The sequence below is a fragment of the Pseudonaja textilis genome, chromosome 10 (assembly GCF_049901715.1).
Source record: "Pseudonaja textilis isolate UNSWEBS1 chromosome 10, rPseTex1.2, whole genome shotgun sequence".
Lineage (NCBI taxonomy): Eukaryota > Metazoa > Chordata > Lepidosauria > Squamata > Elapidae > Pseudonaja > Pseudonaja textilis.
In genome coordinates this window covers 13,207,269-13,233,915 of record NC_141999.1, presented here as the reverse complement: position 1 = coordinate 13,233,915, position 26,647 = coordinate 13,207,269, and the positions used below count along the sequence as shown (strand labels likewise).

At 43.2% G+C, this 26,647-nt stretch overlaps 1 long non-coding RNA gene across 1 annotated transcript in view; it reads right to left on the bottom strand.

Annotated features, from left to right (window-relative positions):
* Positions 1–26,647, bottom strand: part of LOC148124909 (uncharacterized) — a 49,970-nt gene that overhangs the window by 20,872 nt on the left and 2,451 nt on the right. Inside the window, exon 2 of the long non-coding RNA XR_015744792.1 lies at positions 24,258–24,316. This is a non-coding gene — a long non-coding RNA (uncharacterized LOC148124909). The remainder of the gene's footprint in view (positions 1–24,257; positions 24,317–26,647) is intronic.

Sequence of the window (26,647 nt, the reverse complement as noted above, 5' to 3'; positions counted from 1 at the left end):
AATGGCGCTGTCCACCTGCTGGTGCTGAAATAAGAAAATCTAACCAATCTGACAGCGTTTGTTCCTTCTTTCCAAGAACCTCTTCTCTGAACAGCAGGCTGCAAGTAGGTACAACAAGCTTCCGCCAGAGATCTTAAATGATTCTTTATATAAGATGTTTTAAAATTAATTCAAAGGCTACATGGAGCTGTACCGCTGCAGGCAGCCCTGTCCAGTCTTAGCAGAAGGCTCGATTCTGCTTGAATACGGCTAGGTTTGAACATTTTGAACACCCACAGTTTCCCCACCCCTCAAAAAACAATCCCTGTAGACATAGTTGGATTATGTGAAAAATTAGCTGTCATTTTATATCTTCCACCTAGCTCGTTCAGGCTTCTCTCCTCCCCTCCGCTCTGCCCTCCCCTCCCTCCTTCCTTCCTCTCCCCTCCCCCTCTCTCCTCTCCTCCTCTCCTCTCCCCTCCTCTCCTTTCCTGAACAAGTCATTTCTTTAAAAAAAAAACAATTAAGGACATTAAAATAATTAAAGGCATGCCCCGATTCCTGTTTTGCCTTGGTACCATCTCGAGGTCACTGCTGTTCCCCGTGCCTCCTTGTTTCCACCCATGTAGCTGCTTTTTGCAGCACCCTCAGCACCTGCATAGAATGAAGGTGAGGAAATCGGGGCCAAAGGACCACATAGCTACTTTGACTAGGATTTATGAGGTGCAATTGTAATGAGAGATATTTTTTTTTCATGCTTTGAACAGACATAAGGATGATGTCTCTGATGCGGGCACTGTTGTAGATACTTGCCCAGTGTGTGTGTGTGTGTGTGTGTGTTTATCTGTGTCTGTGTCTTTGTGTACAGGGGGCAGGATTATCAGTAGATATTTCCAGTCTCATTTGGCAAGGAAAGGGGACAGAGGAAAAGAGGTCACAATAAAATAATCTTCCCGAGGGGAAGAGTAATTTTGCACAAGCAGAAAAGACTCTGCATGGAGAATTAGACCCATCAGACCCTGTCCAGGAAGCATGGCTTATATCAGTGTTTCTCAACCTTAGCAACTTTAAGATGGGAAGTTGTCAACTCCCAGGATTCCCCAGTCAGCATGCTGGGGAATTCTGGGAGTTGATTTCCAATCATCCTGAAGTTGCCAAAGTTGAGACTCTTTGGTTTATATAGTTGAATGAGACGGAAGGGATCAAGAGGAATGGGTTTGGACAAGAGCCTGGACAAAATGTTCCTCTGTTTGGATACAATTAAACTCCACAAATTGCATTGTAGGGTTAGGATCTTCTTCCCCTAAAATTCCCCCAGACATTACTTCCTCCAAAAGGCATTCTAGATTCTTCATTCTTTGGCTTTTTCATTTTGATCTCTTTCATCAGCCTTTAGAGTTGGTATCAGCCCTTGCACCGAGCACTGCTTTTCTCTCTAGGGGAATACAGTAAGTCCTTGTCTTATGACCACAGCTGAGCCCCAAGTTTCCACTGCTAAGTGTTGTGGTTAGCTGGCAGCAGGTGCAGATGGCTGAGGAGAGCGAGGACTCAGATGAGGGGCCAGGACCATTGGGGAGTGGACTGCTGCCTTCAGAGATTGTGGGGGCTGGCAGCAGCGATGAGGAGGTTCCCGAGGAGCCTGTGCCAAGTGCATGCAGGGTTGCTGATAGGAAAGAGCAGTTACAAAGCACGGGTGACATTTGATCGTGTGTCTGCGGAGAGGCTGCAATGGTCATAAGTGTGAGAACTGGACATCAGTTACTTTTTTCAGTGCCATTATAAGATCAAATGGGCACTGAACGAACGGTCGAGGACTGTTATATTAAAAAAAAACCTTAAAATAGTAGCTTCATTTTCCTAATATTTTTCTAGCCTGTTTTTTTTTTTGCTTTTTTTTTGTTTTGCTTTTACAGGCAGCAATTCCCCAAATTCCCAAGTCAGATGCCTGGGTACCTGCTTAGCAGAAGGAAACCAGGGCCCTAAATGCAGAGGAAAAATAATACTAAGCAGAACACGAAATCTATTTTTAAAATGATCCGCGGATGATCTTGTTCCATCCTTTGAAATCATCTCTCGTGTCCACGAGATGGAAGGATGTTCTAATCCTTGCCCAGCCTGCGCTTCGTGGCCTTGTCCCACCCTAGCAGAAGAAAACGGGGCTATTTGCTCGCCTTTGCAGCAGCCAACTAGATGCAGTGGCATTGCAGAGGGCACCCTGCGCATAGCTGACTGCAGTGCAGCAAGGAAGACAAAGGTGCTGCTGTCCTTCAGGCAGCAAAAAACTTGCAAGCTGAAAGGTTTTTTTTCTACAATCGCTGAGCAGGAATGTAGTCTACGGCTAAGTGGGATCATCCTAAATTGACAGAAGAATGACGTAGGTTCGGTTGATATCAACTCCGGGGGTAGAAATTCTGGAGTAATTTAAGGGGTAGCTTTGAGGGGGAATGGATTTCAGCTGTAGCTCTCCTTATGCAAAGCTGATTCCTTCTCTGGAAATTCGCCCATCTTCCCTGGAAGAACGTCTTTTACTCCATAGAAAAGGAAGGGGATTTATGCCATGAAGACCTTGAGTAGCAACACCAATGCTTTGTAGAGGACAAGTTGGAAACTCTAGAGGTCCACGAAAGAAGCCTTGATTCAAACTTTGGACCAAAAGATGCCTTCCATCTCTTTCCTCTTAAAGAGGAGGAGAAGAACCTTTACAGGAGGAGAAGAGGAGATCCTGGTCTTTCAACTGGTATGGAGCTATGTTTCCAATGGGGCTTGCTTGGTGACCTGATCAGAGGTGACCTAACAGACCAGGATGTTGCAGCCATGAAGGCCCCAACTCAGTGCTGTCCAGTGATTTTAACCTCCCCCTCCCCAATAATTTAGAATATGATAGAAACCCAGCCGATCTGACTACTTCGGGTTTCGACGTATTGTACAAATCCCGAAACTGGTGGTCTAGTAAAGAAGGCTAATCCTCTTGCATATACTGTACGTGTTTCCATGCCATCCAAGAAAAAATAAACATTGCTGTTGGATAAGTGGCCTCAGGGACAAAGGCAACTAAAGAAGAATGAATGAGGGTTGGAGAGAGAGAGAGAGAAAGAGAGAACGGAGAGGGAGAAGCAGTGAGAGAGGGGAGTGAGTATGAGAGAGAGAGAGAGAGAAAGGAGAGTGTGTGTGAGAGAGAAAAGAGCGAGTGAGGAGAGAGAGAAAAAAAGAGAGAAGAGAAAGACAAAAAAAGGAGAAAGAGAGGGAGGAGGGAGAGAGAGAGAGAAATAGAGAGAGAAACAGAGCATGTGATGGATGGATTGTGATGGGGAACTGGGAGAACAGAAATCTTTGCAGAGCTAATGAACACAGCCAGAGGCCAGAAATGTTAAAAATCATCCTTCTGCAATATCTGGAGAGACGTGACTTCCCTACCACTGCTCTGTCAAAAAAAAAAAATCATTTTAAAAAAGTATACTTTTTAATACGGATTCATTTTAGCTGTTTTTGAAACTACCCTATTCGTCTCACATTAAGGGTTCCATTCTAAGTGTTCCATCATTCCACTACAGAAATATTTGCTAATCTCTGTCCTTTCTTTCAAGGAACTCAAAACAACATACACCATTCCTTCACTCCCGGATACATTGCTCCATTATGTCAACTCTGTGAAGTAGCTAGGGTAAGAAATAATCACTATCTTAACTTTCCCATGAAAGACAATAAATGTCTATGGATAGTTTCAGCCATCCGGGTCATGGCTGTCCTAGCTGTGTTTTGTTTTTTCAAGAGATAACTGGACTTTCTTTGTTTTTCCTTTAAGATGTTTCACTTCTCATCCATAAGCTTCTTCTGTTCTAACTGGATGGTGGGCAATGGAAGGATTTATATTCCTTGCAGTCATCTGGTCATTAGCACTCTTTCTGAGTGGTTCCAAGTGGCCTCAATGACTCTCAGAAAGAGTGCAAACAACTAGATGACTGCAAGGAATGTAAGTCCTTCCATTCCCCACCATTCAGTTAGAAGGGAAGAAGCTTCTTGCATGAGAAGCAAAATACCTTCAAACAAAGGAAGTCTAGTTACTTCTTGAAAAACAGCATCTTTTTCAAGAGTTACCTTTTGAAACAAGGCTCAGCTGTGGAGTCCTTGGTGCTCTCTGAGCTTTAGTGATTTCCTTGCAGACATTTCATCCTCTAACTAGGAAATAAAGTAAGGACGTTACCTAATTGGAGAAGGAAACATCTGCAACAAGCAAACTCATACCTCAACATTTCCAAGTGACCTTCATATCTGTGCAGGCATTGGAGCCGCCATCTTAATCTGGTCCTTTGATCATTACCCTGTAACATATCAAACATATGGCATACTGGATATAGGCATACACAGGACCAATATTTATCTCTCTTTATCCATGCACCCAAGACAAATTCCTTGTGTGTCCAACCACACTGGGCCACTAGAGAATTCTATTCTATTCTATATCACAAATGAATGCAATATAGACTAAACTGCCAGCTTTGGTTCTAAATCTACGCAGCGGTCTCTCGGTGAAAGAGCGACCTTGCTCTGACATTCATCAAAGACCATCCACATCCATCAGAATGGTAGGGAATACCGATTCATTTTGGGTCTCTCCGTTTGTTGCGTTACTTGAGCTTAACCCGCTGATTTTTTTTTTTTTAACTGCAAATCACCTTCCTGGAGATCTTCCAGTCCACCCTACATCCACGCCAGTCTATTCTATGATTGTGTTTGCACAACATGCTAACACCCTCTGCTCAGCTAAGCATGTCATATAAACGCCGTCAGTGTGTCAATGAGTACACCAAGAGAACGCTAGATGCCACAGAAAAGGGTAGCGGCTTGCAAGAGTTCACACACACACCCCAGAACGAAACTGCACAACCCCTTCTTATGCTTCTCTCTGCATCAGCCACAGCCTGCTTGGGGACGTATAGGCGAGAGGCAGGGCCTCTCACCCCCCTGGCCAATTAGCACTGAAGCTGGGCCACTGCAGTGCACCAGTCCACGCTTCTATTGATGGGGAATCACAACTGTCCTGACCTTGATTGATTGGGATCCAAATCCACTTGACAGCAATTAATTTTTTGAATTAACTGTCTCCCTTCCTCTCCTGCCAGTAGACTCCTTTCTTCTTTCCTCTATCCTCCCCCGTCACCTTGGACTGGCCTCAACGCACCCCATCCTGGCCCAAGCAGATGAGAATCTAATCAATATTTGTAATTCATTCCTTTGGAGTGCAAAGCCATCAATCATGTTGTCGTGGCCGTAGGAACCACCTTCTCCAGCTCAGTGGAAAGCAGGGGGGGAAAAAACGGGGCTCCCTCAGCAGGGGAACAATGGACTGGCTTGGGGCTCTGACTGCTGTAGTCCCACAAGAGCAGAAGGCTGTGTGGATGCCTAATTGCAGGACACAAGATTTTTTTGACATCCGTTAGCAGTAGCAAAGTGTTCCAGAAAGTTAAATTTCTGCCGGCTTCTGGATGTCCGATGCAATTCTCCAGACATTTCCTTTTCCTCCTGTACTTTGTTTTATTATTTCTTTCTTTGTATCCCTCTTTATTATTTTTATAAGCAACTCAAGGTAGTGAACATATCCGACACCCTTTCCTCCTTCTATTTTCCCCACCACAACAACTTTGTGAGGTGGGTTGGGCTGAGAGAGGGAGGGACTGGCCTAAGATCTCCCAGGTGGCTTTCATGGCTAAGGCAGGTCTTGAACTCACAATCTCCTGCTTTCTAACCTGGTGCCTTCACCACTAGACCAAACTGGTTCTCCTGTTTTGGCTGGTCCCAACTTACCCTAAACCAGGAGATGGGCTACTATGGCAACTTTACAACTGGTGGACATCTTCAACTCCCAGAATTCCTGAGCCAGATTAGTTGAATCAGGAGCAACAATTGAACACATTCTTGCAGAATCCTACATATTTACCGGGTGTGTGAAAGCTCAGTGGTTAAGACGCTGAGCTTGTCGGATGGATAGCTGACAGCCTGGGTTTGAGACCTGAGTGCAATGGGGTGAGCTCCCATTCCTTGCTCCAACTCCTGCCGAACTAACAGTTTGAAAGCATGTAACTGCAAGTAGATTAATAGGTACCACTTTGGTGGGAAGGTAGCAGCATTTCATGCATAAAGCCATGCTGGTCACATGACCACCCCCAAAAATATTTGGACGATGCTGGCTCCCTTGGCTAAGAAATGGAGATGAGCAGCATCCCCTAGAATCGGATATAACTGGATAGGGGAAACCTTTACCTATAAATTTACCTGGAAGCATATAGTGATTATAGTGGAAGTTACTTTTGAGTGAACCTGTCTACAATTAAGCTATAAGGAAGCAGAAGTAAAATGTGGGTAAGATGGGCGATGGTCATAAAGCAAGTCATTGCAGTTGTTAAATGAAGCATATAGTTGTTAAGGAAATTGCATGGTTGTTAAATAAATCCTGCACATCTGCTGGGTGTTTTTTGCTGTTTCGTGTTGACAAATGTAGACATGGTGCCAAGATGCTGCCTTCAGAGTCAGAGATCAGTGGGGCAGAAGAACAGCTGGAGCTTGTTCCCAGTGTGCACATGTGCAGAACTGCCAGGAGAAGCGAACAGTTAAGGAACAAGGGTCGATTTGGGAGTAAAGGCTCAGGTGGATGGTGAATGGCCCCTCCCATAGGGAACAAAGAGGACAAGGAGTCTGCTTCATGATCTTGGGAAGCCTAGGTCAGAACAATTAGCTCACTCTGGACCGGAAAAGTCTGAAGAATTTAGCAGGTGGAACCAGCAGCTCCAAATGTTTTGGATTACCGTTCCCATCTTCCCCAAGAAATGCTCCTACCTGAGGGAGTTGATGGAAGAGGCTGCCTAACCCTTCCAAAAGGACACCTGGTTGGGACAGATGGCCAAGATGATTTTGGTGGCAGCTTCATTAAATGACCCACTTTCATTATGCAGGGGAGGATGGTGGGGACTCATAGTGGAAAGCTAGGTAATAAATATGTCCCTTGATTTCACCTCCTTTGGGGTCATCCATAACTCAGAGAGGTCAGCCGAGGCACAGCTGCACCAGGCCCCATGCTTAGTCTCGCCTAATGAATGGAAATGAAAGTATCTTTGCGCACAGCCTCCCCTAGCAGGCCTGCTCTTGCCAGAGGTTTTGTGCTTGTGCACTGGGTCTTGAAGAGCGTTTTTGTTTGCCTGCTCAGGAAAGAGGGGTGCTAGCTGGGACAGGGTTCTAGATCAAGAGCAGAGGGGGAGCTGGGATTCACCCCCTCGCCTCCCACAGATATGCCTTCCAAATCCTCTCTCTGCTTTGATTTTAAATTAATAGCCAGCTTTTCCTCTAGGAGTCCCAGATGGCTTGCATAGCGATTTCTCCTCTAATGTTATCATCACAGTCACAAACCTGTTAAGTAGGCTGGACGGAGAAGGAAGGAATGATTCACAGTCTGATCTGTCCAGCTGTCTACATACTCCTTTCCTTTCCCTTCCATTCCTTTCCCTTCCCTTTCTTTCCTTCCCTCCCTTCTCTTCCCTTTCTCCTTTCCCTTTCTCCTTCCCTTTCCTTTCTCCTTCCCTTTCCTTCCCTTTCTTTCTTTTCCTCCCTTCCCTTTCTTTCCTTTCCTTCCCTCCCTTTCCTTTTCCCTTCCCTTCCCTTCCCCTTCCCTTCCTCCTTCCCTTTTGTTCCTTCCCTTCCCTTTCTCCTTCCCTTTCCTTTCTCTTTTCCTTCCCTTTCTCCCTCCCTTCCCTTTCTCCTTTCCTTCCCTTTCCCTTCTTTCTTTCCCTCTCTTCCCTTTCTTTCCTTCCCTCCCTTCCTTTTTCCTTCCCTTTCCTTCCTCCTTCCCTTTCCTTCCTTCCCTTTCTCCTTCCCTTCCCTTTCTCCTTTCCTTCCCTCCCCTTCCTTTTTCTTCCCTTCCTTCCTCTTTCCCTTCCTCCTTCCCTTCCCTTCCCTTCCCTTTCTTCCCTTCCCTTCTTCCTTTCCTTTCTTTTCCTTTCCTCTTCCTTCCTCTTCCTTCCCTTTCCTTTCTCCTTCCCTTCCCTTCCCTTTCCTTTCTCCCTCTCTCCCTTCCTAAGCCTTCAATACCCAAAGCCAGGCATCAAAACAAACTGCCACTAACAATCTCACTAGCTGACTTTATGGGGAGGGGCTGTTCTCTAAGCCAGCACCCTGACCAGAGAGGCAGCTGATTTCTTAACAAAGCATAAATATCCAGTGAAGCTGAGCTTGCACAAAATATTGTCAGTCAGACATAGTGAATTGTGGTCGTAGGTCGAGGATTACCTGTGCACTGACTATAATCACGTGGATCAGAAGTGGTATTCAGCAGGTTCTGACCAGTTCTGGAGAAACGGTAGTGGACATTTTGAGTAATTCAAAGAACCGGCAAATACCACCTCTGACTGGCCCCGCCCCCATTTATTCTGTGCCTCCTGAGTCTCAGCTGATTGGTTGGGTCTTCTTTTGTTGCCCTGCACAGGAGAATGGAGCTGGAAAGCAGGTTAGTGGGGTGGGGAGGGAATGGGGATTGGCAGTATCCCTCCCCTGCCACGCCCACCAAGCCACTCCCACAGAACTGGTAGTAAATTTTTTTGCATCCCACCACTGACGTGGAGTGGACTCAAATATTCAAGTTCAGAAATTGAACACCAGCATTTTCTTTAAAGGCCTTTTGATGCTGATGGTGTAGAAGAATAGTGACCTTGAGGTCAGAAAGAGCATCGGTCGAAGGAAAAGTAATATTATCCTGCTGCTTTTCATAATGTTCTCATTTTTAATGTTCAGGCTTTTAAAAAAAATATTTCTCATCTGAGACAGGCCTGTTATCCTAAACAAACAGCTAAAAGCACAGCTGGCAGGCAGGTGAAGGCATATATTACATTGCAGGATATGGGTGAGTGATGTTCTGGCTGAAAGAGCTGGTCCATTTGAGTGCCACCTCAGAAGAACTGAGCCAACAGCTGGAATTGCTATAAATCAGTCATGGATCTTGTTCCTGAGGACAAACTACTTTAGATTTGGAGTTTGTAGATGAGAGATGGTCCTTGAGAGGGGAAAACAACTGTCAGAAAGTCTCAAGTTTTTTTTCTCCCTCTTAAGGACCACATGGTGACTGAAGTTGAAGAAAGAGATAGATGGGGGTCAGTTAAAAGGTAGGTGGAAACACTTATTCTCGCTTTTCCTTGATTATCTCTCTTCTTTACCTTAAATATATCAAAAAAAGAGGCAGATATTCTTCTCAAAGATCTGAGATGATCTCTTGCAGAAAAGTTTTGAAATTAGGTTGAGAATTATCTGGAATTAGGAGAGGGCTTTGATTGTACAATCTTTACAATCTACCGAAGAATTATTGAGTCTGTCATCTGCACCCCTATAACTGCCTGGTTTGGTTCTGCATCCCAACATGACAGACACAGACTTCAGAGAGTAATTAGGACTGCAGAAAAAACAATTGCTATCAACCTGCCTTCCATGGAGGACCTCTATACTTCACGAGTCAAAGAGAGGGCTGTGAAAATATCTACAGACCCCTCACACCCTGGACATAAACTGTTTCAACTCCTTCCCTCAAAACAACACTATAGAGTAGTGGTTGCCAATCAGTGGGCTGGAGACCACTGGTGGTCTGTGAGAAAATTTTGGTGGTCCACAGAGAAATGTCACCCCCAAAACAATTAATCCAGGCTGCACGGGAACACAAGGCTGTGTCTCCCACATGGCCTGCAGGAACACAAGGCTTGCGGTGCTTGCACTGCGAACAACACATAGTGAAAGGAGGGGGGAAAGGGTGGAGGGGGGGAACTTGCCCCACACATCCCACACGCCTGGCCTGGCCACCGGGCTGTTTCTTTCCACGTCTTTCTTTTTCTGCTTCTGGCTGTATGCAAGGAAAGCAGCAAAAGTCTTTCTTTCTCTCCCCCAAACTCCGCCAGAAATGAGTCTTTGGGATCCTGCAAGGCCTCCTGCTCCAAGAGGCTGCACCAGCAAAGACTCATTTCTGGCAGAGTTTGGGCTTCTGCTGAAAGATTTCTGCTGCTTCTGCTGCTTTCCTTGCATGAAGCCAAAAGTCTCTCTCTCTCTCTCTCTCTCCCCGCCCCGAGAACAGAGAGCTGGAGATGGTATCCTGCAATCCCAAATAAAGAATGATCGATTGGTAGGAAAACAGGGTGGGGAATTTTCCTGCAGACTTTTTTGGGGATTTTCCCAGGGTCTCTGGTCTGTGGGATTTAACATTATGAGTTTGGTGGCCCCTGAGGTCCAAAAGCGACCCCTGCTATAGAGCACTGCACACCAGAACAACTAGACACAAGGATAGTTTCTTCCCAGATGCCATCACTCTGCTAAACAAATAATTTCCTCAACACTGTTCAACTATTACAAAGTCTGCACTACTATTACTATTAATCTTCTCATTACTCCTTATCCACCCATCCCCTCCCACTTGTGACTGTATGACTGTAACTTTGTCCCTTGTATCCTTATGATTTATATTGACTGTTTCCTAGTATGATTGGATTGCTTGTTGTACCCTATGACTATCATTAAGTGTTATATCTTGTTTCTTGAAAAATGTATCTTTTCTTTTATGTACACTGAGAGCATTTGCGCCAAGACAAATTCCTTGTGTGTCCAATCACACTTGGCCAATAAAAAGAATTTTATTCTATTCTAGGTACAAGGGAGCAGTTCGCACTTCATGTAGACTATTGTTTAATCCCTGAAAATGAACAAGATCGCTAGGAGAATAAGGAGCCGGAAAACACAGACTTACCTCTGGGAACCACCATGCATTTCAAGACTGAAAGCTCTTGGGAAATCTGCCATCATCGTAAGGTAAAGGTAAAGGTTCCCCCTGCACATACGTGCTAGTTGTTTCCGGCTCTAGGGGGCAGTGCTCATCTCCATTGCAAAGCCAAAGAGCCAGTGCTGTCTGAAGACGTCTCTGTGATCATGTCGCTGGCATGACTAAACGCTGAAGGTGCACGGAACGCTGTTCCCTTCCCACCAAAGTGATCCCTATTTTTCTACTTGCATTTTTACATGCTTTCGAACTGCTAGGTCGGCAGAAGCTGGGACAAGTAATGGGAGCTCACTCCGTTACGCAGCGCTAGGGATTTGAACCACCAAACTGCTGACCTTTCTGATTGACAAGCTCAGTGTCTTAGCCACTGAGCCACCGCATCCATCATTGTAGATGAACACAAATGACAACGCTTGGTGGTCTCCTGCTTACAATGCCCTTCTACTTTCTGTTTATGATAGTCACAAGCAGTCAACCTCAAGATTGTTGCGAAATAGGCATACAACAGGCGTTCCCAAATGACAACATTTAGCTAGCAGCGAAGGAATGTTTTGTTCTCCTGATGTCCTAGGAGAGCAGAATAAGGACATCATATTTTTGCAAAAAAACCTCAGGGTTTGAAGCTGCTGAATGAGAATTTGACTGGATTCAATCCTCAAAACCTGGCAGAAAAGACCATTAGTATTGTTACTGCACATGGAGACTGTTGCAGTTTTAGCCACAGCTCAGATTGCTATAAGAAGAATCATTGGATTCTTCTATTAAACTAATTAAACTAGTCCTTAACTGCTCAATTCTCAGTCCTGGAAAAAAGAAATCTGACAAGATAACCAGGATGGGATTCATTCCAACCACTGATCATATTTGGGTTTAGATGGAGGATTGGTAAGAGATCCTTTATCCCTACAAACTTCCTGACAAATACAATTTACAAGGGCATTGGAAAAACAACTTCCTAGCTAGGCGAACCATGTTGTCCTCAATGTTATTGAAAAGAAAATAGCATAAAATTCCAAGAGCAAACAAACCGTGCCTATGTGGATTCAAAAAAGCACACAATGTAATACAACTTCAATATCTATTACACACAAGACTTCAAATGTTTCGTTCAACCACCCATCACTACATATCCAGTTATGTTGGAGGCAGAATATGTGAATTTCTTGCTGGGTGATTAGTTCCCATATTTATCAGAATAACAGAGAGGGAAGGGACCTTGGAGGTCTTCTAGTCCAACCCCCTGCTTAGGTAGGAATCCCTACACCACTTCAGACAAATGGTTATACAATCTCTTCTTAAAATCTTCCAGTGTTGGAGCATTTACAACTTCTGGAGGCAAGTTGTTCCACTGATTAATTGTTCTCACTGTCGGGAAAACTTTCCTTAGTTCTAGGTTGCTTCTCTCCTTGATTAGTTTCCATCCATTGCTTTTTGTCCTGCCTTCAGCTTCTTAGAATAGATTGACCTCCACTTCTTTGTGGCAGCCCCTCAAATATTGGAACAACTGCTACCATGTCATCCCTAAGTCCTTCTTTTCGTTAAACTAGAAATACCCAATTCCTGCAACTGTTCTTTATAAGCTTCAGACTATATCAAAGGAAGTGGCAAAATTTTGTTCAATCTCCATTCATACACGAGGAGAATTGTTGCAAAACTCTGAAAAATCTATTCTCGTATGATTCATTGTTATGTATTAATAGTTTCTCTTTTAAATCACTATCCTCTTCTTCCCTGCTCTGTATAAATGGCTTCTTTTTTCTTTAAAAAAAAAAAAGGATCTTTGATCATAATAAAATTGAACAAAAAGATTGGAATCAGATAGGATTTGATGTTGACTCTGGGAGCTAAGCTACATTGTCCATGTAGTGGTAGGGAATGCTGCTTTTATCAACAGGGGACATCAACAAAAATGTAAACAAAACAGAACCCAAAAACTTCAGCACAAAGAACAAATACAGATCACAAAATAGTAGAATATTTTTAGACACCAGACTTCTCAAATTTGAGAGAAATTTGCCGTGAACACAATTCTCAGTTGCCATCGACTCCAGGGAAAGCATATGGCTAGTTTAAAAAAGCACGGAAAAAAAGCTATATATTCATATTTGGCGATCAATGGAGCTGACTCCAAAGGGTTCCACCACTGTATATGTTCTAATACTATTTTGTTAATCTGTCCTTTTAACAGCACATTTTAATAAAAAGATCTATGAAATTTTAAACACACACTTTATGCATTATTTGGATATCATGGCCGTAATGCATCACATTTTCTCAGAGAACAAATATGTTAACAAATATAAAAAACTACAATATAAAATACTTGCATGAAATTGAGCCATGTACTTCTAATCCGATTGGTGAAAATTTGAAGGTTTAGATTTTAAATTGTTACTTTGTTCTTCAGCATCTCTGTTCTATAATACTTGTCAATAATTTTGATACCATAATATTAAACATCATTCTGCAGAACCTAATCCTGTTATGTTCAAACAGAACCCTAAGGGTGAAGCTAGGAATGCTGAAAAAAAAATCAAAAATAAAACCTCAGATAAGGTTAATATCATTTTAAGTGATTGGAAGCAAATTCAAGAGAGCAGAATCTCTGGAGCCGTGGTAAATTTTCTACGAGTTGACTACAATAATAGCTTGTTTAACAGAGGGTTTTGGAATTTCAATTTTGTCTTCCCTTTGTTATTAATAATTTCATTACTTTTCTACTTTTATATAATATTCTTATTGTTCTTCCTGTGAACTATTTTGTGATTAATATAGTATATGGGCGACAGGCTAACAATTTATAAATAGATTTAATAGTTTAGTAGTTTAACATTCTTTTGGCCTGTTTTGCAAGGGATGGAAAATTAACACTGTTGTATTATATCAATCTGCATCCAACTAAGAAGGACATTGTGTGTATCAGTGTTAGTCTTTATTTTTATAAGGCACCATCTCCTTTTTAATGTCTTGTTCGTTGTGTTCCTTCTTTCCTTGTCCCTTTTATTTAAATATGTTGGTGTTCTGTATTTTAACTTTTCTTGAATTTTTTAAAAAAAATGTCATTGGGGAAAAAAAAAAAGAGAGCAGAATGTGGAAGACAAATTATTTTCCTTCTCTCTATTGCTTCCCCCCCCCCCCTCATCCTTTCCTCTCTATTTTATCAGGCTCCCACCCCCTTCGGTGCCTGTTTGGGCATCTGAGTGAACAATTCCAAGGGCAATTCCAGTTTGCAAAAAGGGGAGATCTGCGTCTGCATGAAAGAGAACGAGTGAGCCATGCTTTCCCCCTAGCTTCATCTGCAATTCTTTCGGTGCCAACATATATCTGGCTTTAGCCCTGCAGTATGCAGACAAATTCCTTTTGTGGGGGATGGTTGAAATATTCTGTTTCAGCGATGCCTAGCTGCCTCTATATAGGTCAGCTGATATGATGTTTAATGCACAAACCCCAGGCTGCTTCTCCTTCCTATAGAGAAAGAATGAATGGGGGTTGGGGAAGCACTTCAAGTAAGATTTGCTAGCTTTAAACCAAATATTTCACAGAGAGCTTCATTTTTAGAAAGATTTAATGTTTGTGTGCGTATGTGCGTGTTTTTTTTTTTTCAGTGGTTAATTGTGGATGCTTGCATTTTGATTCTAAAGCAGATCCTGGAGGTTTGCTTTTGGTGTATTCAAGCACGAGGCTTTGTCCGAACAATCAACCAGCAAATTCTTGAGCTGACTACATGGCCCAGTGCACTCTGGCTTGTATGAGTTCTTCTTCATGGTAGAGGTTCTCCGGCCAACTTTCAAAGAGCGCATCTGGAAGGAAAGATGGTTCCCTTTCTATCATTTATGTCTCTTCCAAGGTTTCCCTCCTGCAGAAAAGGCTCACCCCAGGTTGTCTTCCAAAGTCATTGCCAGTCTCTTAAAGGAAGAGCTTGACTGGAATTTCATAATCATCAATTCTTTAACTTCCAGTTGCCAAGTCCAAGTAACTAGGAGCAGGAGTTGAGTTCAAAGCGCTATAAGTTTATACCATGCAACCTACACACAAGAACCTGATGTGTTAATGGTCAAGCCAAACTGGTGCTAGATAAGAGTTAATGGAATTCATGGGGGAGAGGGTTGGAATTGGGATGTCTTGTGGAAGCGCAGCAATTCCAAACGGATGGTGGGTTTGACTCTACCCTCTAACTCAAGCCTGCTCATCTCCTACTTTATATCCATTGATAGCCTACTTCCACAAAGCACAGAGAATGCTTGATTCTAAGTTTTGATTAGATGCCATTGTTGTAGCTGTGGTTCCAAACCTTTGCTGGCAGCTTTTGGTTATTGGAGGAAAGGGACCAAATCCTTAGCTTTGCAAACTATCACTTTGCAGGAGAAAGTGGCACCAAGGACCATACAGGTGGGCATGCACACCAATTGGGCTCCTGGTTATCTCAAAGACACATCATGTGGTGAGTGACTCAGATATTATTGGATCTGGGAGAACCAGGGAAGAGAGGCCTGCTTCCACTCAAATATCTCAATGAGATAGAGCTGTCTTATGTTGAGTAACTAGGTTCAAACATGCAACCAGGGTGTAGATTTTCAAAACCATGATTTACTGAACAAGCTGCAGTTGTCTGGTTTATACAACACTCTGGCTAGAAGGGTGGTATTAATAGAGGAAGGCATAATCTGATTACAATCACCAAGTTGGACTGCTAAAATTCTGCCCATCTTTATGGAGGCCATCTAACAGTCTAACAGTCAAGACTGTTCTGGCTAGAACTGATCTGAACTGGCTGAACACCACCTCTGCTCCTCACTTCACTAACCTGCTTTGCAGCTCCGTTCTCCTGTGCAGGGCAACCAAAGAAGACCCAGATGATCAGCTGGGACTCAATGGGAGACGGAGAATAGATGGGGGCGGGGCCAGTCAGAGGTAGTATTTGCCGGTTCTCTGATCTACTCAAAATGTCTGCTACCGGTTCTCCAGAACTGGTCAGAACCTGCTGAATACCACCTCTGATGTGGGGCATACGTAGGTCCCCCATGCCTCGTTTTCAGCCTCCCTGGCCTCCTGCAGCACTCTCCTGTCTGAAAACAGGCTATATGGAGGCCTCGCAGGCCGGTCCTTTCATATTTCCAGGCCAGCCCTGCAGGCCTCACCCAGCCCACGGGCCTTGAGTTTGACACCCCTGACTTAGACTTATATACCGCTTCACCATGCTTTATAGTCCTCTCTAAGCGGTTTACAGACTCATCCTATTGCTCCCAACAATCTGGCTCCTCATTTTACCCACCTCGGAAGGAGTCAACCTCATTTAGTGAAAGAAAGCAATAAAGTTTACTTCTGCCACAATATCCCCCAACAAAACAGCCTGGGGCAATTTACCCCCACCCGATAACCGTCAAATCGTAACAGATCAAACCTCAAACATCCGAAAACACGGCCCATGGAAACAGCAACTATTATAATCATCAAAATGGATCCGTGTTTCTGACGTTCTCCGCTCAAATCTGCATGGCTGGGGGAGGAGAGGGCAGGAGGAAAGAATGTCAAATCCTTCCCTCTCCCCTCCTGCACCCAAGGCTTTCCTCCTTTTCATCAGCTCTCTTGAGCTCCCTGCTTGCCTCAGAGGAAAACTGTAAACAATGGGGATGATTGCTTGGATGGAATCTGCCTGGAAGGGAAGGATGCTCTAAAAGCAAGGGCCAAAAGAGATAGGGAACTTCACGCCACCTCTAGTTCATTTTATTTTATTTTATTTAAAAAAGGAAGAACCGGGGCGGAGTGAAACAACTGTCTCTTTAAGAAGCTTCCTCGGGCTTCTAAATTTGGGTCAGGCGTGTGCATTTGATGTGAAAGCAAAACTGCTCTCAAAGTGTTTCAATTAAATGAGCTGCAGCGCAAAGGGATTATTCCACAATTTCTCCTGCTCTGCTGTTCCCCATCAGCCCCCACGAGTCCACATCTGGTGTTTGCCTTGCAACCAAAGGGGCTCTCTGCCTTCTCCAGTTGAGGGAGGACAGGAAGAACAAGGCAGCTGCAGACCTGTTTTGTTTCTTTAAGAAGATCCCTGGGGGGGTTCATCCTCGGTCTAATTTTTTAGGAGTGTTGCTCTGGATCTGCTGCCTGAGAGGGTAGATCCAGCTAAATGCAGCTTTAGCATTTGAATCACCCAACTGGATGGTTTCATTGCAGGGTGCTAACAGGAGCCAATCTGGTGCTTAAGGAAGGAAGCTAGAAACTGCAAGAGACCAAGAGTTATAGTCTTGCCTTAGGCACAAACAAATTGGGTGACTTAGTCCCTTTTTTCTCAACCCTAGGAAGGAGGCCCAGGCACTTCCGAAAGTGGGTCGAGAAAACTGCAGGGACGTCTAGACCAGGGGTGTCAAACTCACGTCATCATGGCTGTATCACATGATGTATTGGGACTTTCCCCCCCACCCTTGCTATACCGGGCATGGGTGCGGCCAGCATGTGACACACCTGGCCCATGTGCCAGGAGGTTGACACCTTTGATCTAGGCCAGTGGTCGCCAACCAGTGGGCTGGGGACCACTGGTGGTCCATGAGAAAATTTTGGTGGTCCACAGAGGAATGTCACCCCCAAAGCATCCCCCAAAGCAATTAATCCAGGCTGCACAGCAACACAAGGCTGCACCGCCCACATGGCCTGTGGGAACACAAAGCTTGCATCACTTGCATTGCGAGAGGTAGTGAGGGGAAGGGGTAAAGGACAGAGGGGGGGGAACTTGCCCCACTTGCCCCATGCACCTGGCCTCGCCACTGGGCTGCTTCTTTCTGCTTCTTTCTTCTTCTGCTTTTGGCTGCATGCAAGGAAAGCAGCAAAAGTCTTTCTTTCTCTCCCCCAAACTCCACCAGAAATGAATCATTGGGACCCTGCAAGGCATCTTGCTCCAAGAGGCTGCGCTGGTGTGACAAGTCTCACAAAGACTCATTTCTGGAGGAGTTTGGAGGAGAGAAAGAAAGACTTCTGCTGCTTTCCTTGCATGAAGCCAAAAGTCTCTCCCTCTCTTTCTCTCTCTGTCTCTCTCTCTCTCTCCCCCTGAGAATGGAGCTGGAGACGGTATCCTGTGATCCCAAATAAAGAATGATCAATCAGTAGGAAAACAGGGTGGGGAATTTTCCTGCAGACTTTTTTGGGGATTTTCCCAGGGTCTCTGGTCTGCGGGATTTAACATTATGAGTTTGGTGGCCCCTGAGGTCCAAAAGCGACCCCTGCTATAGAGCACTGCACACCAAAACAACTAGACACAAGGATAGTTTCTTCCCAGATGCCATCTTGCATCACAGATGAGACGATTTTGCCTGGTTCAAAGAAAGCTGTTTAGTCTTAAATGCATAGAGAGAACTGCATTGCTCTTGCATTAAAGACCAAACATTCATTGATCCTGCAAGCTGCTTATAAATTAAGAGGCATCATTTCTTCCACCTTACTTTCAATTGATAAACTCTGCAAGTAAAGTTTGTGCATCCTAGACCCCAGGAGGGGGATATTCTGAAAAACACGAGAGAGATATTTAGCAAAGAGGAACTGTTCCAAAGGTATCTTCTTCAAGCGCCAGCTGTAGCTTTACACCCTGATTTTTATCACTGTCTGCTCCAGGATTGTCTTTGGACCACAGGCCTTATGAACGGTTGGAGGGAAAGATGCTTCAGGATGCTGAACTGGAAGGGAGCTTCCTGATTGAATGCCAGTGATGTCATAGCCCTGCCCATATTCTCTGGGCGGTCTGTGGCCAAGCTGCTACTTAGATTGCATTCAGGGTTTTCACTGCAGCATCTGCCTTCTCCTTAGAACCGCAGCAAGCGTTGGACAAGAGAAGAAACCACCGTTTGCTTGGGAATCTGGCCTCCTGTTTCTCAGTGTCCCATTTCTAGGCTTTTAGACAAGGAAGGAGCAATGCAAACATCTCGAGTTTTGGGGTTTTTAAAAATCTCCAGTATAGAGTAGCAATAGTACTTAGACTCATATACCGCTTCATAGTGCTTTACAGCCCTCTCTAAGCGGTTTACAGAGCCAGCATATTGCCCCCCCCCACAAAATCTGGGTCCTCATTTTACCAATCTTGGAAGGATGGAAGGCTGAGTCAACCTTGAGCCCTGTCAGGATCTAACTCCAGACTGTGAGCAAAGTCAGCCTATAATACTGCACTTGAACCACTGCACCACCAGGACTCATCAAATCATTATTTTAAATCATTAATCATTTACTAATCACTACCCAATTTTATAACTACTCTGAGCTGTCTACAGTACAGTAAAATCAATAGCAATAGCACATATATACCGCTTCACAGTGCTTTACAGTCCTCTCTAAGCGGTTTACAGAGTTGGCCTATTGCCCCCAATAATCTAGGTTCTCATTTTACCCACCTCGGAAGGATGGAAGGCTGAGTCAACCCTGAGCCTGGTGGGATTTGATCTGCCAAATTTCAGGCAGCCGGCAGTCAGCAGAAGTAGCCTGCAGTACTTCATTCTAACCACTGTGCCACCGTGGCTCAGTAAATGATCTCTCTTGGTTAAGGCCAGTTTCTCCAGCCTGGTACCCTTTAGGTACCTCGACTTACAACCATTCCTTTAATGCAGGGGTCCTCCTCCAGTCACGTTAGCTCAGGAATTCTGGGAGTTGAAGTCCACAAGTCTTAAAGCTGTCAAGCTTGAAGACCCTTGCTTTAATGAGTTTTTGAAATTACGATGACACTGAAAAAAAGCAACTTACAACTACACTTGCAGCATCTCCACAATCACATAATAAAAATTCAGGCCCTTGGCCAATGGGATCTATTTAAGACAGTTGCAGCATTCTGGGGGTTGTGTGATGGCCACTTGCGCTCCTTCCCAGCTGGCTTCAACCACAACAATACAAGAGCACACAACAGATACAAACTCAATGTAAACTGCTCCAAACTTGATTGCAGAAAGGACAACTTCAGCACAAGAGAGTGGTCAATGCCTGGAATGCACTACCTGACTCTGTTGTTACATCCTCTAACCCCCCACTCCTTTAACCTCAAACTATCCACTATTGACCTCATCTCATTCCTAAGAGGTCTGTAAGGGGTGTGCATAAGTGCACCATTGTACCTCCCGTCTCTGTCCTATTGTCCCCATTTATTTGTCCCCATTTCCTGTATTCTTACTCATGTTTATATTTATACCTATTATCTTATTTGATTGACAAATCAAATAAAATAAAAAAATAAAAAAGCAAAGTCAACAGAGGAAGCTAGCTTTCCTTAATGACCAACTTGATTCACTCACCGCTTAACTGAGCTGCGGTGGCGCGGTGATTAGAGTGCAGTACTGCAGGCTCCTTCTGCTGACTGCCGACTGCCTGCAATTTGGCAGTTCGAATCCCACCAGGCTGAAGGTTGACTCAGCCTTCCATCCTTCTGAGGTGGGTAAAATGAGGACCCAAAACTGTTGGGGACAATTGGCTAACTCTGTAATCCACTTAGAGAGGGCTATAAAGCACTGTGGAGTGGTATATAAGTAAGTGCTATTGCTATCAACTGCAGTGATTTGCTTAAAAACCTTGGCAAAATGCATAAAATTGGGTGTCTGAGTTAACAACTGCCTTGCTTAAGAAGAGAAATTCTGCTGGTCATAAGTCAAGGACTACATGTGCTCTACGGGGCTATGATCTCATGACGTAAAATCAACAGAAAATCTGCCATCTTTCTATACAAGCATCCCATTACAGTCCCAAATGGCTTCCATGCCACTATAATGCATTACACAACCCAAGGAAGGATTGTGAATCTGTAAAAGGCAAGCCAATATTTCAGGAGTATTCACTTCCTTGTGCTCATTTGTATCTGGAAACTTAATCAAGAGCTCTCCCCATGTAAAATTTCTCTCCACCTAGCCTGAATTTATCTTTCCCTTTGGAGTCTTGATTTCAAAGGTTGTTTATTTTCTAGATAGCATCAATTTCTTTTTTTAAATGAGGGAACTGAAATCAATGCACAGAACAATTTTTCAATACTGAATTGAATCAGAACGATCCAAAATATTGAGGTTCACTCACATAGAATGCTAAACCCCGGTTGATTTAAACTACAGATTGCTAAACAGAAAAAAAAAATAAGAATTTGTACAACACACTAAATCATCAGCCATGCCAATCACAATGTCTAGATTTACACAACACACTAAGCCGATTCCAAATGAATCATGGATTACTGGAATATAGGGACCTAGTCTAAGGATTTATATTTGCAGCAAGTATTTCATCCTGAGAAATACTGGAATACGGATAAATCTACCAGTCGAGTTGTTTGAATGGAATTCCACGAGGGGAGAGTAAAAAAAATAAAAGCAAGTATGTCAAACAATCAAAGCCATTTCAGAAAATGCCCCTATTCAAAGTTTGTTTAATAGAATCCAAAATTGGTCAGAAATGACTCCAAGGTTTCTTCTCTAAGCGTGGAATTTCTTCAGGGAAGAATGCATTATCTGACCATTTCTCAAGGACAGATGCCCGTTTCTGGAATGATGGTAGCTGTAATGGAATTCTCTCATCCTGGGACTGGGAATTACAACTTTTTTTTAAAAAAAAAAAAGCAGGACAGGAATAGTTGTGCATTCCTTCCTATCAGGTGAACAGGTAGTACCATCTCACCTGTGTCAAGAAGCAGTTAGATAGAGGACATATAACATGGAAGATCTGCCTTAATGTTCTGATGGCTAGATGCTCAAGTTACCATTTTTCCTTTCAATAAGACTGACTAATGAGAATCTAGATTACTAGATTAGACAATACTGAAGGAAACTTTCCCCACTAGTTTCCTCCTCATATTCTTCCATGAAATCCAGGGAGGCTGTAGATCATGGGTCCCCAAACTTGGCAACTTTAAGACTTGTGGACTTCAACTCACAGAATTCTCCAGCCAGCTGGTTGGAGAATTCTGGGAGTTGAAGTCCACAAGTCTTAAATTTGTCAGGTTTGGAGACCTCTGCTGTAGATCTTGAAGCCTCCTACCAAATACCAGTTACTAAAATTTACCAGTAGACTGCCAAAAAACAAAAACTAACTGCACAATTTTCTACTTTGGAAAACTCAACATAATAGGTAAGATGGATACATTAATCCTCTAGCAGAATTAACCTTGTGTTAAATTAAAGGCAAAGCAAAAATATTAACCAGATTTATATACCCTTTTGATAACAAATCAACTCTATGTGGTGCATATTTCAGTAAACGGGTAAAAAAAGACAACAGCACAACAATGCATGATCAACACATATCATGCAGAAGAACAATTGTACCAAAATAACTAACCTGTATTTGCTACAGGGTGTGTGTGTGTGTGTGTGTGTGTGTGTGTGTGTGCTACAGGGTGTGTTAAGTTTCAAATCAGATGCCAAAGACTGGGTGGGTGGGAAACAGGTCCTAAAGGTTGACTAAGGACCACTAGAATTGATACTGTCCTGGTCCTGAAGGGGATGTTGTTTCACAGAAGGGGGTCACCAATGGAAAAATCCCACTTCATGGCCCCTGTTGGTGGCATTTTTCTGGACAGGGAACCTGAAGATAGTCTCTCTTCCAGATCTTGCTAAATGTGCAGATACTGACAAGATTAATCAAAGTCAGGCTTTATGAATGACAACCACACCTCAAATTGCATGCAGAAACTAACTAGTAACCAATGCAGTTGCCATTATAGAGGTACCTTGTTATATCTTACTTATTGAGGTGAGATACCCTCATACCATCTTGAGCCACTGCATCTTTGATCTTTCAACTTTCAGCAGGCCTTCAAGGGAAAATCTGTATAGAAGGCATTGCAGTAGTCAAAACAAGAGCTGACTAAAACATGTGTGACGCTTGACCAGGGCCTTCGTATCTAGGAACGGTTGTAACTAGTACATTAGGTACCAATAATTCGTACACGATTATAATTAGTCACTAGATAGAATCATGCAAAAACCACCCTGGTCACAGCCACTACCTGCTTTTGAGGATCTCAAATTTCCACATTCCATTTTGTAGAGCACAACCAACCAAAAATGATATATCTGCCACTTCAGTTGGTTTCCAATCCACTGAGATCCCACTTCATCTCGCTAGGATTAAGCCTGACTCTATTCCTCCCCATCCAGATCCATATATCCCCCAGGCACTGGATTGAAGCCTTCATCTCATATCCCAGGCATGAGATACATAGTTGAGTATCGTTAGTGTATTGATATACCAGCAGTTTCATGTAAGTGTTAAATAGGAATGGAGAAAAGAGTTGAACCCTACAGCAGGGTTCTCCAACCTTAGCAACTTTGTTAAGGTTGGAGAACCCTGCCCTACAGTGCCTGCCTTAGAGGGTCTTAGACTCCAATCTAGACTAGAACTGTCCATGGAAGAAGAAGAAAGGTTTGCAGTGAAAACTACTAGAGGTCAAGCAAGACCAGGAGGATTGCTCTGCCTCACTTGGGTTCTGCCACAGGTGATCCACAAGAGCAACCAATGGTATCTCAGTACTATATCCTGGCCAACAACTGAAATGAAAAGGCCACAGAATCATAGAACAGTGGAACTGGAAAAGATCTAGTCCACCTCTCTGCACTCTGCAAAAAAACACAATTAAGCCATCTCCAGGATTGATGACTATCTAGTGACTAGTCTGTGGAGGTTTTAATCTCCATGTTAGACTGTTTCCCAATTGAATAGATCTTACTACCAGGACATATTTTTTTTATATTGAAGCATGATTCAAGGAGCTGCAACTTGCATCCACAATGTTTAATCCTAGATTACTTCCTGACTAGCTTCCCTACAGCATCCTTTCATATACTTGGACATTGAAATCATCACTCCCTTCAGTTCGGAGTTTCATCCAGAGCTCTCTGCATTTGCACAGACAATTCCCCCACACCCTTCTCTCCCTTTTACTGGCAGCCCCTATCATATTTCTGTGTCCCTGCCATGCCCCCTGCAGTCCTTGAAGAAAAATAAATACATTAAAAAGATGGTTTGGTCGCACAATGTCGCTCGCTATATTCTAAATACAGAAGCCATTCTGTAAATGGTAAATCTGGAATCACATGGAAACCGGCAAAGAAAAGACTAGCTCTGGTTTGCTCTCCAATATGCCCAGCCCCTTTCAGAAAGCTACCAGGTCAGAATTAGAGCTACTGTTTTATTGATGTCCTTTGGGCAAGAGGGAGAAAATGTATGTGTGTGTTTGTCCATGCATTCCCCATCTTTGCAATCTAAGAGAAGCATGGAACTTCATCAAGCATTTTCTCTGCCACTAGACAAATTGAAAAGAGAGAAGTAGTGGGCTGTGGGTTGAATAAAAAACTGGCATACCCCCCACTATAAAGTCACCCTCCTGTATGGTGCTTTTTTGATGGTAAATACTATAGATTATGCACTGTCCTGCTAATTAACCATTGGGCATTAATGAATTGGTTCTAACATTATAAGGGATTGAGAAAAATGTATTTCTAATTTATTGGAGTCACTTCTATAAAACTCCCTTACTTACCGTTTGCTGGGGGGAGGGCGCAGGGGAAGGGATGATCTTAAAAGCTCCTCATCTGGTACCTTGATAAGAAAGAAAGTTGTTCATTTTGGTAACAATTTTATCCCCCCCTGCATTGAGGAACAGCTAATTTTAAACTGGTTTTAATTTACCCTGGTCAAGTATGAACCACATCACATGAGTTCCTATTTTACAGGCACGCACCTTCTCAAACTTGAGAAGTATCGATCTTCTCAAACTTTCTTTCTCAAGGTGGGAGAAGAATTTGAGTGTTCTGCATGCAAACCATTCTGTGGGTGGTGTGCCTTGTGTAGGAGTAGATGACACAACTGAAAAGTAATGTAAAAACTCATCTCTGGATGACTGTGAAAAACTCCCAATGGAAAGGGGGAAGCACTCTGTCAATGTAATGGCTGGGAACTCTCCATGGTACTGAAGTAGAGCTATTTATCATATTTTCTGTTACTCCTAAAGACAAGAATGTTTGCTGGCTGCCTGTTTCTGTTCAAAGACTGGTTTAAGCCTTGCTTCAGTTTCATCCACACTTAATAAATCTGGTCTGTTTACAACATATTCGAAGACATACAGCAGTTTATTTTTTATTATTGTTAATGTTTATTAAGGAGATTTTTGCAGAGTGAAAACGAATTTCAAGACAAAAAGAATAGAAAGAAAAAATGAGTGAATAAGTAATAAATAAAAAAGAAAAGAAAGAAAAAGAAAAGAAAAAAGAAATATAAAGACTTTGATTCTTCTTTACAACAGTTACAAATGTGTTTATAGTCTAGTCTTGCTATATATAGCTGTATCGTGGCTCCCTGCTTTCTACAGTATATTTTATCCTTTTTAATCATCCAACACATTAATCACAAGTTCATGTTTCTCCATTTTCAGCAAAAAGTCCTATAAACTCATAAAACAGTTTCTCAGTTTGCAACAGCGAAGTAAAACAAGTCACAAGTGGTTTTAGGTGTATGGTGTGAATCCCTTCAATAACATTTTGTTTTGGCTAAGAAAAAGAATAAGAAAACTTCTTTTAAATAGGAAGGGGGACACTTTGGCCTGCTTTAATAAACTGTCACAGATTCCTAGGCTGCAAACCATGAGGGGTTCAAACATGCGGAATACCTTTTCAAATGTGGAATGTTATCAATACATTAAACTACAATTGCTGTCATTTTGAGCATGCCAGGGAGAGGATAATGGGGTCTGTAGTCAAATCTATCTGGAAGCTACCACTGTGGGGAAGCTAAGGACTTACACATTAATTTACTGGTACCACTTCATTGGGTATTTCTAACGTTTCCTCTCTCTATATGCATGATTTGATGAGAAACCATTAGGTAGCACTTTTGATGCAAGAATGACGTGATCGCATGGGCAGAATCTCATCAGGCTTTAGGAAAGGATTGGATTTATATCCCCTCACCCCTGCAGCTAAATGCAGGTTTTAAAAAGCGTGCATCACATACAAAAAAACCCAGGCTGAAGCTTCAATCATTCCATTACAGCTGTCATTTTGATTTTTTGGGGGGAGGGACCCAAAATTCTCGACTCAGGCATCCTTGCGGAAGTGAGCAAGATGAGGTCAGCAATGAGAAGGGCCAGAAATGGATACAGCTTTTTTTTTTTCATTTTTTTCTCTTTCCTCATTTCTTTTCAAACCATAATCTGTCCGTACACATTCTTCTTCGCCTCCTCTTCCTCCCTACTCGACTTCTAGCAAAGGGGCACCTTCCCCTTCTGTGCTCCGAACCAGATTCCTGACTTTCTTTCTTGAGGTGGGAGAAGAATTTGAATGTTCTGCATGCAAACCATTCTGTGGGTGGTGTGCTTTGTGTAGGAGTAGATGACACAACTGAAAAGTGATGTAAAAACTCATCTCTGGATGACTGTGAAAAACTCACAATGGAAAGGGGGAAGCACTTTGTCAATGTAATGGCTGGGAACTCTCCATGGTACTGAAGTAGAGCTATTTATCATATTTTCTGTTCCTTCTAAAGACAAGAACGTTTGCTGGCTGCCTGTTTCTGTTCAAAGACTGGTTTAAGCCCTGCTTCAGTTTCATCCACACTTAATAAATCTGGTCTGTTTACAACATATTCTAAGACATACAGATTCTATACTTGTGGCTAAAGAGAAATATGGGCCCAGTTTTGTGTTGCAGAAATGCTAATGTGACGCTTGCGTTAATTACAGGAGTAAAAATGAGGTTTGCGTCTGCGACAGTGAATGTGGCTAGGCAGATGCTGAGAGCAAGCCAGTGGAAAGGGTGAATTAGTAAGCAATCTGTGGCTCAGTCAGCCTTGGCATAACCAGGCCGACAAAGCTGATTGCGCCTCTTCTGATCCTCTCCCATCCTCCGGGAAATCATCTCCCTTTCCCCCCAAACT